We start from the raw sequence: 11,831 nt of genomic DNA, 5'->3' as shown, positions 1-11,831 counted from the left end.
ATATCATGTGGACATGTGTATAAGATAGGAGATCATCATGACCACCCCATGCCAAAGTAAAGAGTGTTACAAAACAGGAACAAGGCATGCCTGAAGTACCTGCCACCAACAATCGACACGGGCCAGTGCTCCACGACGTCACCCTCAAGAGGGTGATGACGCCAAACGCCACGACCGTCAATCCCAAGATGATGGACTAGGGTGTACATCCCAAATCTCTGGCACGAGGAAGGGACCCAACAACGCCCTCAAGAGGGAAGCAACAGCCTTAAGCATTACCATTGCGGGCACTAAAGTGATGAGCTTTCACTCGGTCCCTAGCAAGTGCCACCCTCAGAATGAATTTCCGATGGGCCGGTGATTCCACCACATGGGCTCTTGATCTTGAATAGGGAGTCGCCACCATTGTAGCCACAATGACACCAGGATCACCTACCACAGCACATAGTCGAGAGGACGCCTCACCACCTCTACCATGTTTCTCACCGATGAGCCAACCATGTATTCTCACCGGAGAGGGACATGTTCTTTTTGTTATTAACTAACATCTCCCGTTACGCATCGTTCTCAGATAGTCGATCCAGCCCTGGAGCTAATTCACATGATATCGTGTTTTCAGTGATTTGATCGGTCATGTGAACCCGCAACATCAGCGTATCCAGCTTAACCGGGGTATGGCAAAGTTCTATTTTGTTGACACCTTGGGACATGCCTTCACCAAGATTTCTAAGGGTTCAACAAATGCGGAGAATTACATGGCATGATTGGAGGACCTGCAAAGGGCAAAGTCGGGGTCTTTGATGCGATGAAGACTTTGCTTCACATGCAGATATTCGGACCTAGCTTGCGGAATATGTTCCCGTCCAGACCGGTCACGAGTTCCCCTGAGCCTGGTGATACGTGACTTGCCGTAGTAGCCCGGCGGCGGAATTGGAGGACTTCTTTTTTGGTGGTGCTCCTTTGAGCATCGAGGCGTGATTTCGAGGGTGAAAACCCAAGGTATGGCTTTTACTGGTTGTGCCTGGCAGTGACCTTGTTGAAGTCATTCTTTTGGAAATGCAATCTTTCTTCAGAGTGAAAACCTACGATCGTTGATCGGGCAACGACAACGCTTGTGCATTACAACATAGCCTGTTGTAATGCACAAGCGTCTGTTGTAATGCACAACGCTTGTGCATTGTTTGCTTCATGAAGGTGTTACTTTTGAAAAAGCTTCTTTCTAATCCGGATGCTGTTTTGGTGGTGGTTACAGTGATGGTACTGCGTGTGATTGATCTCCCTGGCAGTTTTTCTTTTTCTTTCTCTTTCCTTTTCTTTCCTTTTTTGGGTGTGTGCATCCTGGATGTTTGTATGCATCTAGTTGGTGTAGAGTTTGGGTGTAATTGGTATCTAAATTGATATTAATATATTTTTTTTTCAAAACATGGTTGTGATCATTCGTGTTCTGATTATGAGGATGTAAAGCAAAAGATCACAGGTAGTAAATCCTTATCACAGTTAAATAATCTTTCTAGCATTCTGTAGGAATGTCTTTGGACATTTTCTCTCTAGAAAATAAAAAAACTATTTGTAATAAGTAACAATCACTCCTTGTTCACTCCTCTCACGTTATAGGACCCCTCAGATTGTCACGTGGTCCGAAAGCCCGTCTCATTGATGAGTTTGGTCGAGTTTCACCCACAACAAACTTCCAATTTCCGGTATATATCTTAGGAAAAGCCTCTCGTGCCTCAAGCTTCATTGTGCAACAACGTTTTCTCCTTTGATGCTCGGCTGCAGGTCTAGCTAGGCTCAATAGAATCTTTTTTCATTGGTATTCCCGTTTCATTCTGCTTTGCTGGTCAAACGTATAATCGCCTGGAAATGGGAAGTATTAGGAATGTCTCCCGCTCTTACGAAGGAAGAGCGAGATATCCAAGATGTTCATTAGTTCTACTGCTAACTGCATCGTGGAGCTTTGCAACCTGATAGATACGCACGGCTAGTGTGCTCTACGCGATAAGATTGCTCTGCAGTGGTAACATCCAGAATTTCTGTACTAGCCTCTGTATGGCAGCGTCGGGCGTTGTCAGTTGCACCGACGCAAGCTCCATGCAGAGATCGATACGAGGAACAGCTAGCTTCAAGCAGGGCAGAGGCAGGTTATGTCTTCCGGCAATTCAACGTGCGCCTCGTAAACTTCGTACTCAAGGTTGCTTTCCAATATCTTCCAAGCAGGCAACAAGGAGAAAAAACATACGATTCTGAATAAGCATATCTGCACAAGAAAGAAAAATCCGCTAACTGTGGCACGCTTCCCCATCCCGTAGAGTGGTACTCCTGGTACGACGTCTCTTCCCTTGTATGGTCGTGGCAGTGGTGTGCCTCTTTTTACCAAAACATGAGGTACCAGAACCTCTTGGTTCAGAGGTTCCTCGTAGTAGAAAACCATTTGATTGTATATTCTCCCAAAACACCAATGATTTCAGGAACAACAGGAGAACACGCGGTGGAAACGGGAGCTGCATGATGATTCACGCTACAAGACTGAAGGAGTAAGAAGAAAATCTAGGAACAGTGGTCATATTGTTTTACGACAGGGACGTTCGTGTACGAGCATACAATATGATAATACGAAGCTAATTTCTTGTTTGGATTTTTCATAACCTATCCCCCTATACCACACATAAGCTAACATGTTAGCATCTAATGGGAGGTGCTTTATGTCTTCAGTAGGGTGTCCTGTACTTAAAACCTAAAGCACACATACATGATATCGTACCTATGGTATATCATCTGTGAGCTGCCACTTTGAAGAGATTTGTACAATTTACTTGCTTTCACCATTTTCTTCACTTTTAGTCTTCAGTATTCCTATATTTTATCTTTGATTGTTACCTGATAAAATTCCACATCATCCATTCCAAATAGAAAAATATATACATATTATTGAGCTCCATCAAGATTACTATATCTATATGTTGACTCAAGAATTATATGTACGGTCTCAAACACAAGGAATCCAAGCTAAGCTCTTAAAGGGTATGCACCAGCACAATGGTTGATAAGTTGCTACAGGGAAGACAACATGCACGTTAAGTACCATAGGAAGCTACACCACTTTGTACTATAGTTATCTTTCTCGTCTTTTTATCAATGAAATATGATTCTACAGCAGTGAGGCAGCTCAACCTCACATGTTGTTTATGTCTACCAGGGTTTACCGGTGGTACTATGTCATCCAACTTATTTATTACCTTATCAAAAAAGGAAAAATAGCTCCACCGGTGGTACTATGTCATCCAACTTATTTATTGCCTTATAATAGTTGCGGCTGTGAGTTCTTTTCTGCCCATATATATTATGCCTCCTCATCTATGGTCGTGTTTGGATACTTTAGCTTAGCTAGTGGTTAGAGTTAGTTTCTAGCTCATGACTAATCCTAAACTAACTCTAGCTAAATAGGTGTTTGGATGGAAGGGTTAGATTGACAATAGATGCGCTTTATGTAAAGAGAAAAGTGATTTTTTAATGGGCCCCATGAAAGCTAGCTCCAATTAGCATCTCTTGGTTGGTGGGAGAGAGAGAGAAAAAAAAAATTTAATGAACCCCACGAGAACTAGCTCCAATTGGCACCTCTTGGATGGGATAGTTTTTTTGGATGGGTTAGATGCAACTAGCTCCAATCTAACCCTTATGTTTGGATACTTTAGGGCTAGTTGAACCCAAACTAGCTCAAACTAACTCTAGCCCATGGATCCAAACAGGGCCTATGCTGATTTATACCTTCATCTCCTCTTAGCCCGCATGTCTCATTCATGCGTTTCGCGGCTACTCCATCACAAGTCATATATGATAGATCCCGTGGATCTTAGGCTAGATGTGTTCCGGATGAGATAGTGATTTATTACCTTATGGTGAAGTCGATGAGCTTCCTCCGGCGTCCATTGTGACATGGTGACGACGGTGGGGAAGCAGAGAGATAGATGCGGTAGCGGCGTTGATGGACTTTCCATCGCTTCAGTGCTACCCTCTGGATCGGATTAGGGTTGAGAGTGGGGAACCAGTGGCGGCGGCGAACCTCATGACTTGTGCCATGGTCCCCACCTCCTCTTTATAGCACTGCGCGACAGGGGCCCACCAGCCTTGCTTGGGCTGGACGCCCCCGATCAGGGCGTGGGTCAAGGTTCCAACGGACCGTTGGGCCCATTGAACAAGAGATCAACCTAACATTCTCCCCCTTGATCTCATCATATGCTTTTAACTTTACTCGTTTCGCAGCAGATCAATACATAGGGCATGTTTCATCGTCACAGCTCAATTGCCGATGGAATCAGACAGCCACAATGTACCTCTCTATTTTGAGACAGATTCTTTAACCTTGGGCCCTTTATTGTCCGGAAATATTAGACTATACCATGAAACCCATGTCGACTGTGTGTTCTCCGAACACACTGGGCGGTAAGCCTTTGATAAGCAGATCTGCAAACACTTGTTTGTTGCTTTTATGCTTCAAGCATTTTTCCATAATTCCGAACTTTCTCCTTCACAACACGTAACTCTTTGTCAGTGTGTTTGGCATCAACACTTGACTGGTTGTGACGGGAGCGAAAGAACATAAAATGGTTATCGTTGTTGTCAACCATTATCAACTCCGGGTACAGGTAGCCTTAACCATTTTGCCTGTCCCTCAGCCTCATATCAAGCTATAACATATCATTGCATCACATTGATGACAATCGTTTCACTCATTTGAAGATTTTCCACACAAAACTCCGAGTATGAAAGTTAGCGACAATTATGGATTTCGCTATACATTTCACAAGTCCTGTCTTTGTACTCACAATCTTTTGAGAGCACTTATTTCTTTCAGCTTGAGGCCGATATCTTTGACTCCATTCCATTGATTTATCTATGGACTGGACATTGCCAAAACAACCCGGATATATACGTGAACTGTGTCAGGGTAATATCTTGAGCTTCCAACAACTGAAGCATATGGTACCATATCCGTTTACAATCTTTTCTTATCAACTTTTGGAACACCATAGTTTCCAGTTCAATTACCCTTGACTATAAGAACATGCGTAGGTTTTTCTCGCGTGCATACTTTAGAGATCTTTCTTAGCATGTCCATGCGACATTTCTAATACCCCCTTTTATTCTTTTGAACTCTGAGGACAAGAACTTCTTCTCTCCTCCTGCACTAGAATTGACATCACCACAAGCAAGTAGGACATCATCCACATGCACGGGAATTGGGAAACGAATTTCCCATTCTATAACTTTGCATGAATGCAATTGTCCTCTCATTTTCTTTGCGCAAACTCTTTCGATTTAAGTCATGTTTTACACCTTTACATATTTCTTTTGGAGTCACATTTGCCTTGTAGACCCTTCATAAAGTCTATGTTAGTGAAATTCAAGTGGTGGAATTTCACTAACATAGACTTTATAGTAATCACAAGTATCTTATTTTCACATTCCTAGAGACCATCAAAATCTCAAGTACTGGCACTTCTTTCATATGGGGTTGTCGTTGCTCTGTCATTGCCAAAAACCAAATTAATTCTATAGTCACCCATTTCCAAAAGGCAATAGGTATTACAGGGACCTGTATCACAAGATCCCTTGTAGAGCTAACAACAGGTGTTGTATAGGTCATACAACATGCTCCCCCAGATTACTCCATCTTCACTGAAGAAATGGCGTATCTTTAAACTTTCTTCTTTATGGCACTTTAAGCACCACTCTTGTATTCCTTAGTATGCTTTCGGAACTATAAAAGATCCAGAAATACAACTGTTTCTTTTGTTTAGGGGTATCATAATGACCGTATTCTAATGACTGTCGTGCTCCCCTTGACAATCACATTCTTCATTAATGGATCACTTTAGATGCATAATATGCATCACATCATCTAAAATACAGAGGAGTCATGAAATACACTACAATGTATTTCATGTCTCTTTCTCCCCCTCGAAATGTGGCAAGAACTTTTCTGCCACAATTTCGAAACCCATTCATAGCTCTTGTGAGATGAGGAAACTTCGATTATCTAGCTCATTCATCTTATCACTTCATGTAGAATGAAGTTATAAGTTAACTAGTATGGGAGTACTTTTTCTTCATTTCATTTCACAAACTCAACAGAGTTCTTTATAATTGTCACTTTTGCAAGTCACACTTGCATATCATTCTTGTCTTTAGGTTCGTCTGTTACTTTTATCCTTTCTGGATTTAGTGATTGGTTAATGATCGTTACACATAAGGTGTACGGTCGATACTAGGAAAGCTTAATAGCTACTACATACTTTTCTCCCATAGTGGGACACATTAACCACACATGAGTCATCATAACTTTCTCGTGTTAACCGCACATGAGTCATCATAACTTTCTCGTGTCATACAGGATAAGGCCTTTGCCAAAATTTCTCCCGCCATACACAGATTGTTGACATAATACAATGTCAACTTTACCCGGTTACGCATGCATTTTTCTTAGACTTTTCCCGCCATGCGGATAATTCCCTGTAAGGGACATAAATGCCATAATTGGCTCTTTTGACTGCATATTCAGAAATAAATCTGAATTATATTTGACACACATGTTTGATCCGACGTTGGTCAAATTAAACATGCATGTTGCTTGTTTCATTTCAATCATGTTGACTGAAAAAGGAGACTTCTTCATAGAGAGTACATGAAAGACATTCGTCAACCAAGACTCTCAATGATCTATCTCTTTCTTTTCTTGAATTAATATCCAAGAGTTCTTTTCTTGTGAAGCCATTCTTTAGAGAGAATATATTCCCTCAAGTTATGACCTTTCTTTTCCAACTTTCGGGTCACTAGTACCCAAACATTCGCTTTCATGAATGAAAGCATGAAAAGAAAACTTTTAGTCTGAGAGAGCTTAGCTAATAAACAAACAATAATGAGCATAAAAAATAACCCTACGTTGGTCTGGTTAAAATTATGAACATTAAACCTTTTAAAACCTTTTTGTATATTCTAAATCACCGTTGTGGCAGAATTAGAATAAAACATCATTCTTCTGCATTAATTCCATATCACCGTTGGGCAGAAATGGAAATAATGCATATAACTCATAAACAATGTGATGATAGTATTTCTATTGAACAACTTTGCTAAGAAATAATCATCATCATCATTAACCATATGAATTTCTTTATCTGTGCTCTGAAAATTGATCACTTTGATACAAAATTTATCAAAGATTTAAGCTTTGAACATAAGATGACTCATACAATTATAATATTGTTATCATCAACGTTGGTCAGAAAACAACAATACCATATTTTAACTTGAAAAACAAACATCATTCTATTGTCATAGCGGAAACTGTTTGAATCTTATTTCACCCACAAGGGAAAAACTTTGCTAATAACAGTTCTTCCAATTAAATTTTCCCGTTGGTTCCAATTTAATTGGAGGATTAAACATTTATTTTGCAGCGGAAAAACGTGAATATAAAATTCATGCACCTTTACAGAAAAATATTCTGTTAAATTAAAAATTCATGAACTTTATAATCTCTTTTATAAAAATCATATGCCCTTTTAACTATGCAGAAAATTAATTCTGTCATTAAAACAAAATTGGTGAACTTTATAAATCAATTTATAAAGATCACCTATTTTTCCTTTTCTGAAAAACTACTTATTTTTCAAAAATACCTTTATTTTTCTTTTCAGAAAAATAATTTTGCAATTCTGTATTAAATTGCAGAAACTTTGGACATTTTTAATTTCTGTTTTTTAAACATAATTTTCATAGGAAAAATGCCTAGGAAAATCTATTATTCCTTCATGTAATAAGCAGGAAACTAAAACTGCTTAAGAAAAAGAAAAATGGGCCGGCCTGGGCCGGCCAAGCCGGCCTGGGGCCTTTCGGCCCGAGCCACCCTAGCTCTTGTGGCCGCCCGAGCCACCCTGGCTTCGCTCGCATTCGGCCTGGGCTGGCCTGCCCCCTTCGCGGCCCAAAGCCCGATTCATACTAGGGTTCACTCTGGGGCGATCCCAGCCGCCCGTAGCGATCCAACGGTCCACCGGACATTTCATGGGGTCAAAAGGGGCGAGCCGGCCGGGGAGGAAAACCCTAATTTCACTTCCCCCCCACTGCGTCGCTGTGCCTCCTCGCTGTATCTCGAGCGGCGGCTTCATGCCCCGTCGAGCGTTCCTCCTGTTCCCGCAGCCCCTCTCTGCGACACGGCCGGACAGCGGCGGCCGGCGATGGTTGCCGAGGGGCCCCGCGCCGTGCGTTGCCTGCCCTGCCGAGGGGGAGGCCAACGGGGTACCCTCCGTTTCTTCCTCTCGACGCCCCCTTCGCCTCCTGTGGCCACGGGCCGTGGTGGTCTAAAAGACCCCATACCGCGTGCTGCCGGGTGGCCGAGCCAATTGCGAGCTGGAGGTGGCTGCCGGCCGCGGCGACCATGGGTCCCATGCCGTGCATGCCTTGCTCTCCACCCCCTTCCCGTGGCGGTTCCATGCCGGGGTCGTGGCCTTCCCCTCGCCGGCTGCGCACACACCGTGCGGTGGGTGCGCCGCCGTCGAGCGTCGGCTGCGGCCCCTTCGATTTTCTTTTCTTGTCTCAAGAGGGTGCTAGCATGACCGGGGCGGAAATCGTCTTTGTTGCTACCCCCCTTGCCGGTGGCGCGTCCGCCTTGCGGTGGGCGCGCCGCCGTCGAGGGATTTGGTGATGAAGTCCTATGCCCCGTGGGAATCTTTGTTATTCTTGGTTTGCATGTTCCCTTCCTCCCCTTTTTTTTGCCTTTTTTGGATCGGATCCGATTTATTTCTTTGTTTTTCCTCTGTTTTGGATCCGATCCGAATCCTTTTCTTCGTTTTCATGTTGGATCTAGATCCATACTTTGCCTCCACGGAGGTAGGTTCTTCTTCCCCACACCTCGGCTTGCCGATGCGTGTGGGGATCAAGAGGAACAGGCGCGGCCTTGCGGCGGCGCTCTTTGCCGGATAGGAATCCGGTTGCCTTTTGCTTGTTCTTGTGCTTTTCATCTAGTCCTTTGCCCTCTTGTAGGGATCATATCGGGGAGGGGGGAAACTTTACTTGTACATTCTTCATCCGAAAACACATCTAATGCCCACTTGGCTCATGATACCATTGATAGATCCCGTGGATCTTAGGCTAGATGTGTTCGGGATGAGATAGTGATTTGTTACCTTATGGTGAACTCGATGAGCTTCCTCCGGCGTCCATTGTGACGTGGTGGCGACGGTGGGGAAGCAGAGAGATAGATGCGGTAGCGGCGTTGATGGACTTCTCATCGCTTCAGTGCTATCCTCTGGATCGGATTAGGGTTGAGAGTGGGGAACGAGTGACGGCGGCGAACCTCGTGACTTGTGCCATGGTCCTCACCTCCTCTTTATAGCACTGCGCGACAGGGGCCCACCAGCCTTGCTTGGGCTGGACGTCCCCGATCAGGGCATGGGTCAAGGTTCTAGTGGGTCGTTGGGCCCATTGAACGAGAGATCAACCTAACAATATAGGCATGAAAGACATCGGAAAAAAGTTGGAGAATGAGTTCCTTGTAGGCGCATGTCTTGCTTGGTGTAAATCTGACATTATGGAGTTCGCGCTTAGGATATATGTGATCAAGTCATTTTTTATGTAGCCCTGAGCTAGTTACAGGAATCACTCGCCTCACACGATCAAGGATGCTTTTGCTGCCTGCCTCGAACTCCAAACTCGAAGTGAAGTATGTGCTGCCCCATTTGGGGCACTAGCTGTTCTGTTCCTTTATTGTTGTTGGCTACGTCCCTAGATCCTCTTGGTTAAAAAGGAACCCAGATTCAGTGACTTCACAGAGAAGTTTGAGCGTAACTTAGCCCACTGCATCTCCCCTTCAATCGGATCGAACGACCCAGACTGAATCCAAGCAAAATCACCCTGACATGGCCATTTCAACGTTCCTGAAGAAGGACCCCCACCAATTCTAATATATATGTGTCATGTACAACGTTTAAAAACAGAAAAAATATTTTTTTTGTCCCTCAACTCTTTTGAAACTATATGCAAATCAACCTGTGGTTGGATGGTTAGAGAGACAGTGGTATCCCCAGCCTATCAGTGTTCAAATCATGAAGTTTGCATTATTTCTGGATTTATTTCAGGATTTCCGGCGATACGCTTTCAGTGAAAGGAGAAGTTTCTGTCGATGACGAGGCGCCTACAATGACTTCGTAAATCTCAGATGACATATAGGGTCAGTCTCTTAGAGGCGCTCTTAGGATAGGGTGTGCATGTGTGCGTTCATAGAAATGAGTGCATGCGCGTGTATATGAGCACTTGCGTGTGTACTGTGTTAGAAAAACTCTTTTGAAACTATACAAAAGAGCCCTCAATTGGAAAACCAGCAAACTCTAGTACCTCAATTTTCAAAACTAAATAGATTTAGTCCCTCGTGCTGTTGTGGGTGTTTTTTCACCGATGTGCAGTGGTATACATGAAAAGTTGAGAAGCGTGGGAAGGTTGCGCTTTGCCTAGAGCCATGGTGAACCTCCCCTTCACCTCGCGCCGCGAGGCGGCGGAGCGCCTCCACCCCGTCTCGAGTCCACATCCTCCTTCATCCCACTTCGTCGCGGTCGGCAGAGGCCACCGGCGTGCCCGGGTGTCGGCGACGGCGGTGGACATGCCTTCCCTGTGCGCTGGGAGGTGGAGTCGGGGCTCCTTTCTGCCTAGCGGCGGTGCTGCTCGGCTGGCGGCGTTTCGGCTCGGCGGCGGGTTCCGCGTGCCTCAAGTGCGCTTGACGCGACGGCGTTGGCTGAGTGGGCGGCGCGGTGTGCGGCTGGCCGGCGGCGCCCGCTCGCCCATATCTGGGCCCTTCCCATCTGGACTGGGGCGGACCGGCGGTTCGGGGCGCGGCGGCGTGGCTTCCTGATGGTGTGGCGAGGCGGCTGTGGCTGTAATGGTGACGGCTCCAGCGATCGGAGTGTTGTAGCGTGGTTGTTGGGACTGTCCGGACCTGTTGGGGTCCGACCGGCCCTGTGTAGGCCTCGAAAATCCCTGTCGCTACGTCCGGTCGGCTCCACGCGGCGGTGGAGGTTGTCCCCTCATGTCGGTCACGTTGCGGTTGCCCCTGAGCCAGGTATCTCCTCGTCCTCCATCCAGGTCTCGTGTTAGTAGCCTCAGTGAGACAATGAAGTTCGTGCGGTGACCGTGGTGGCACAGGTTGGTGGACGGTATGTTGGGCGGTGCATTTTCTATTGTCTGGGGTGACGGTGGTGGTTTCGGGGCAGGAGAAATCCCTGGCAACTCGTTTGCCACCGGCGTGGCTACGCCCATGGGTGCTGCCGGACCTTCATGAGGGACGTAAGTGATACCCTTTCCTCACTGTTATCCACATACCGGCTGAAACCCTAGGACTTGTCTGGGCAGCAGCGGCGTCATCGTCGCATTCCTTCCTGAAGGTTTTGCTTGGTACGCGAGACTTCGGAGTGCAAGGCATGCGGTGGTACTTCTCCCGAGGGTGCAACAATTGTCGTCATCTTCGCTTAGTTGAACTGTCGGCGTTGGCATTTGTTTCTTTCTTTTTTCCTTTTGGGTTTGTTTGTGCTGCAGCTCCAACGAACTTGTTGTTTCAGTTGGTTGTTGCTTTATAATATAAAACAGGGAAACATTTTTTCGTCTTTTAAGAGGCAACCTCACTTGAAAAGCAGCAGCGCTGGCACGATGTGGTCAGCTCATAACAGATACGTTGCAGGTCGATGCACGCACTTCTTGGTGTAATGTTGATGAGCTTGTCAATGTGACAAAGATAACTCCAGTTCTACTAACAATTTGAGAGTAATCAGATTCCACTCCTGGTATCA

The 11,831-nt window shown here is 45.2% G+C and overlaps 1 long non-coding RNA gene across 1 annotated transcript; it reads left to right on the top strand.

Annotated features, from left to right (window-relative positions):
• Window positions 1-7,743: 7,743 nt before the first annotated feature.
• Window positions 7,744-11,648, top strand: LOC123395476. Its single transcript, XR_006609763.1, has 2 exons — window positions 7,744-11,107; window positions 11,191-11,648. It is a non-coding gene; the product is annotated as an uncharacterized LOC123395476 (long non-coding RNA).
• Window positions 11,649-11,831: the final 183 nt, after the last annotated feature.

Source organism: Hordeum vulgare, chromosome 5H (genome assembly GCF_904849725.1).
Source record: "Hordeum vulgare subsp. vulgare chromosome 5H, MorexV3_pseudomolecules_assembly, whole genome shotgun sequence".
Lineage (NCBI taxonomy): Eukaryota > Viridiplantae > Streptophyta > Magnoliopsida > Poales > Poaceae > Hordeum > Hordeum vulgare.
This window is presented reverse-complemented; position numbering and strand designations above follow the sequence as displayed.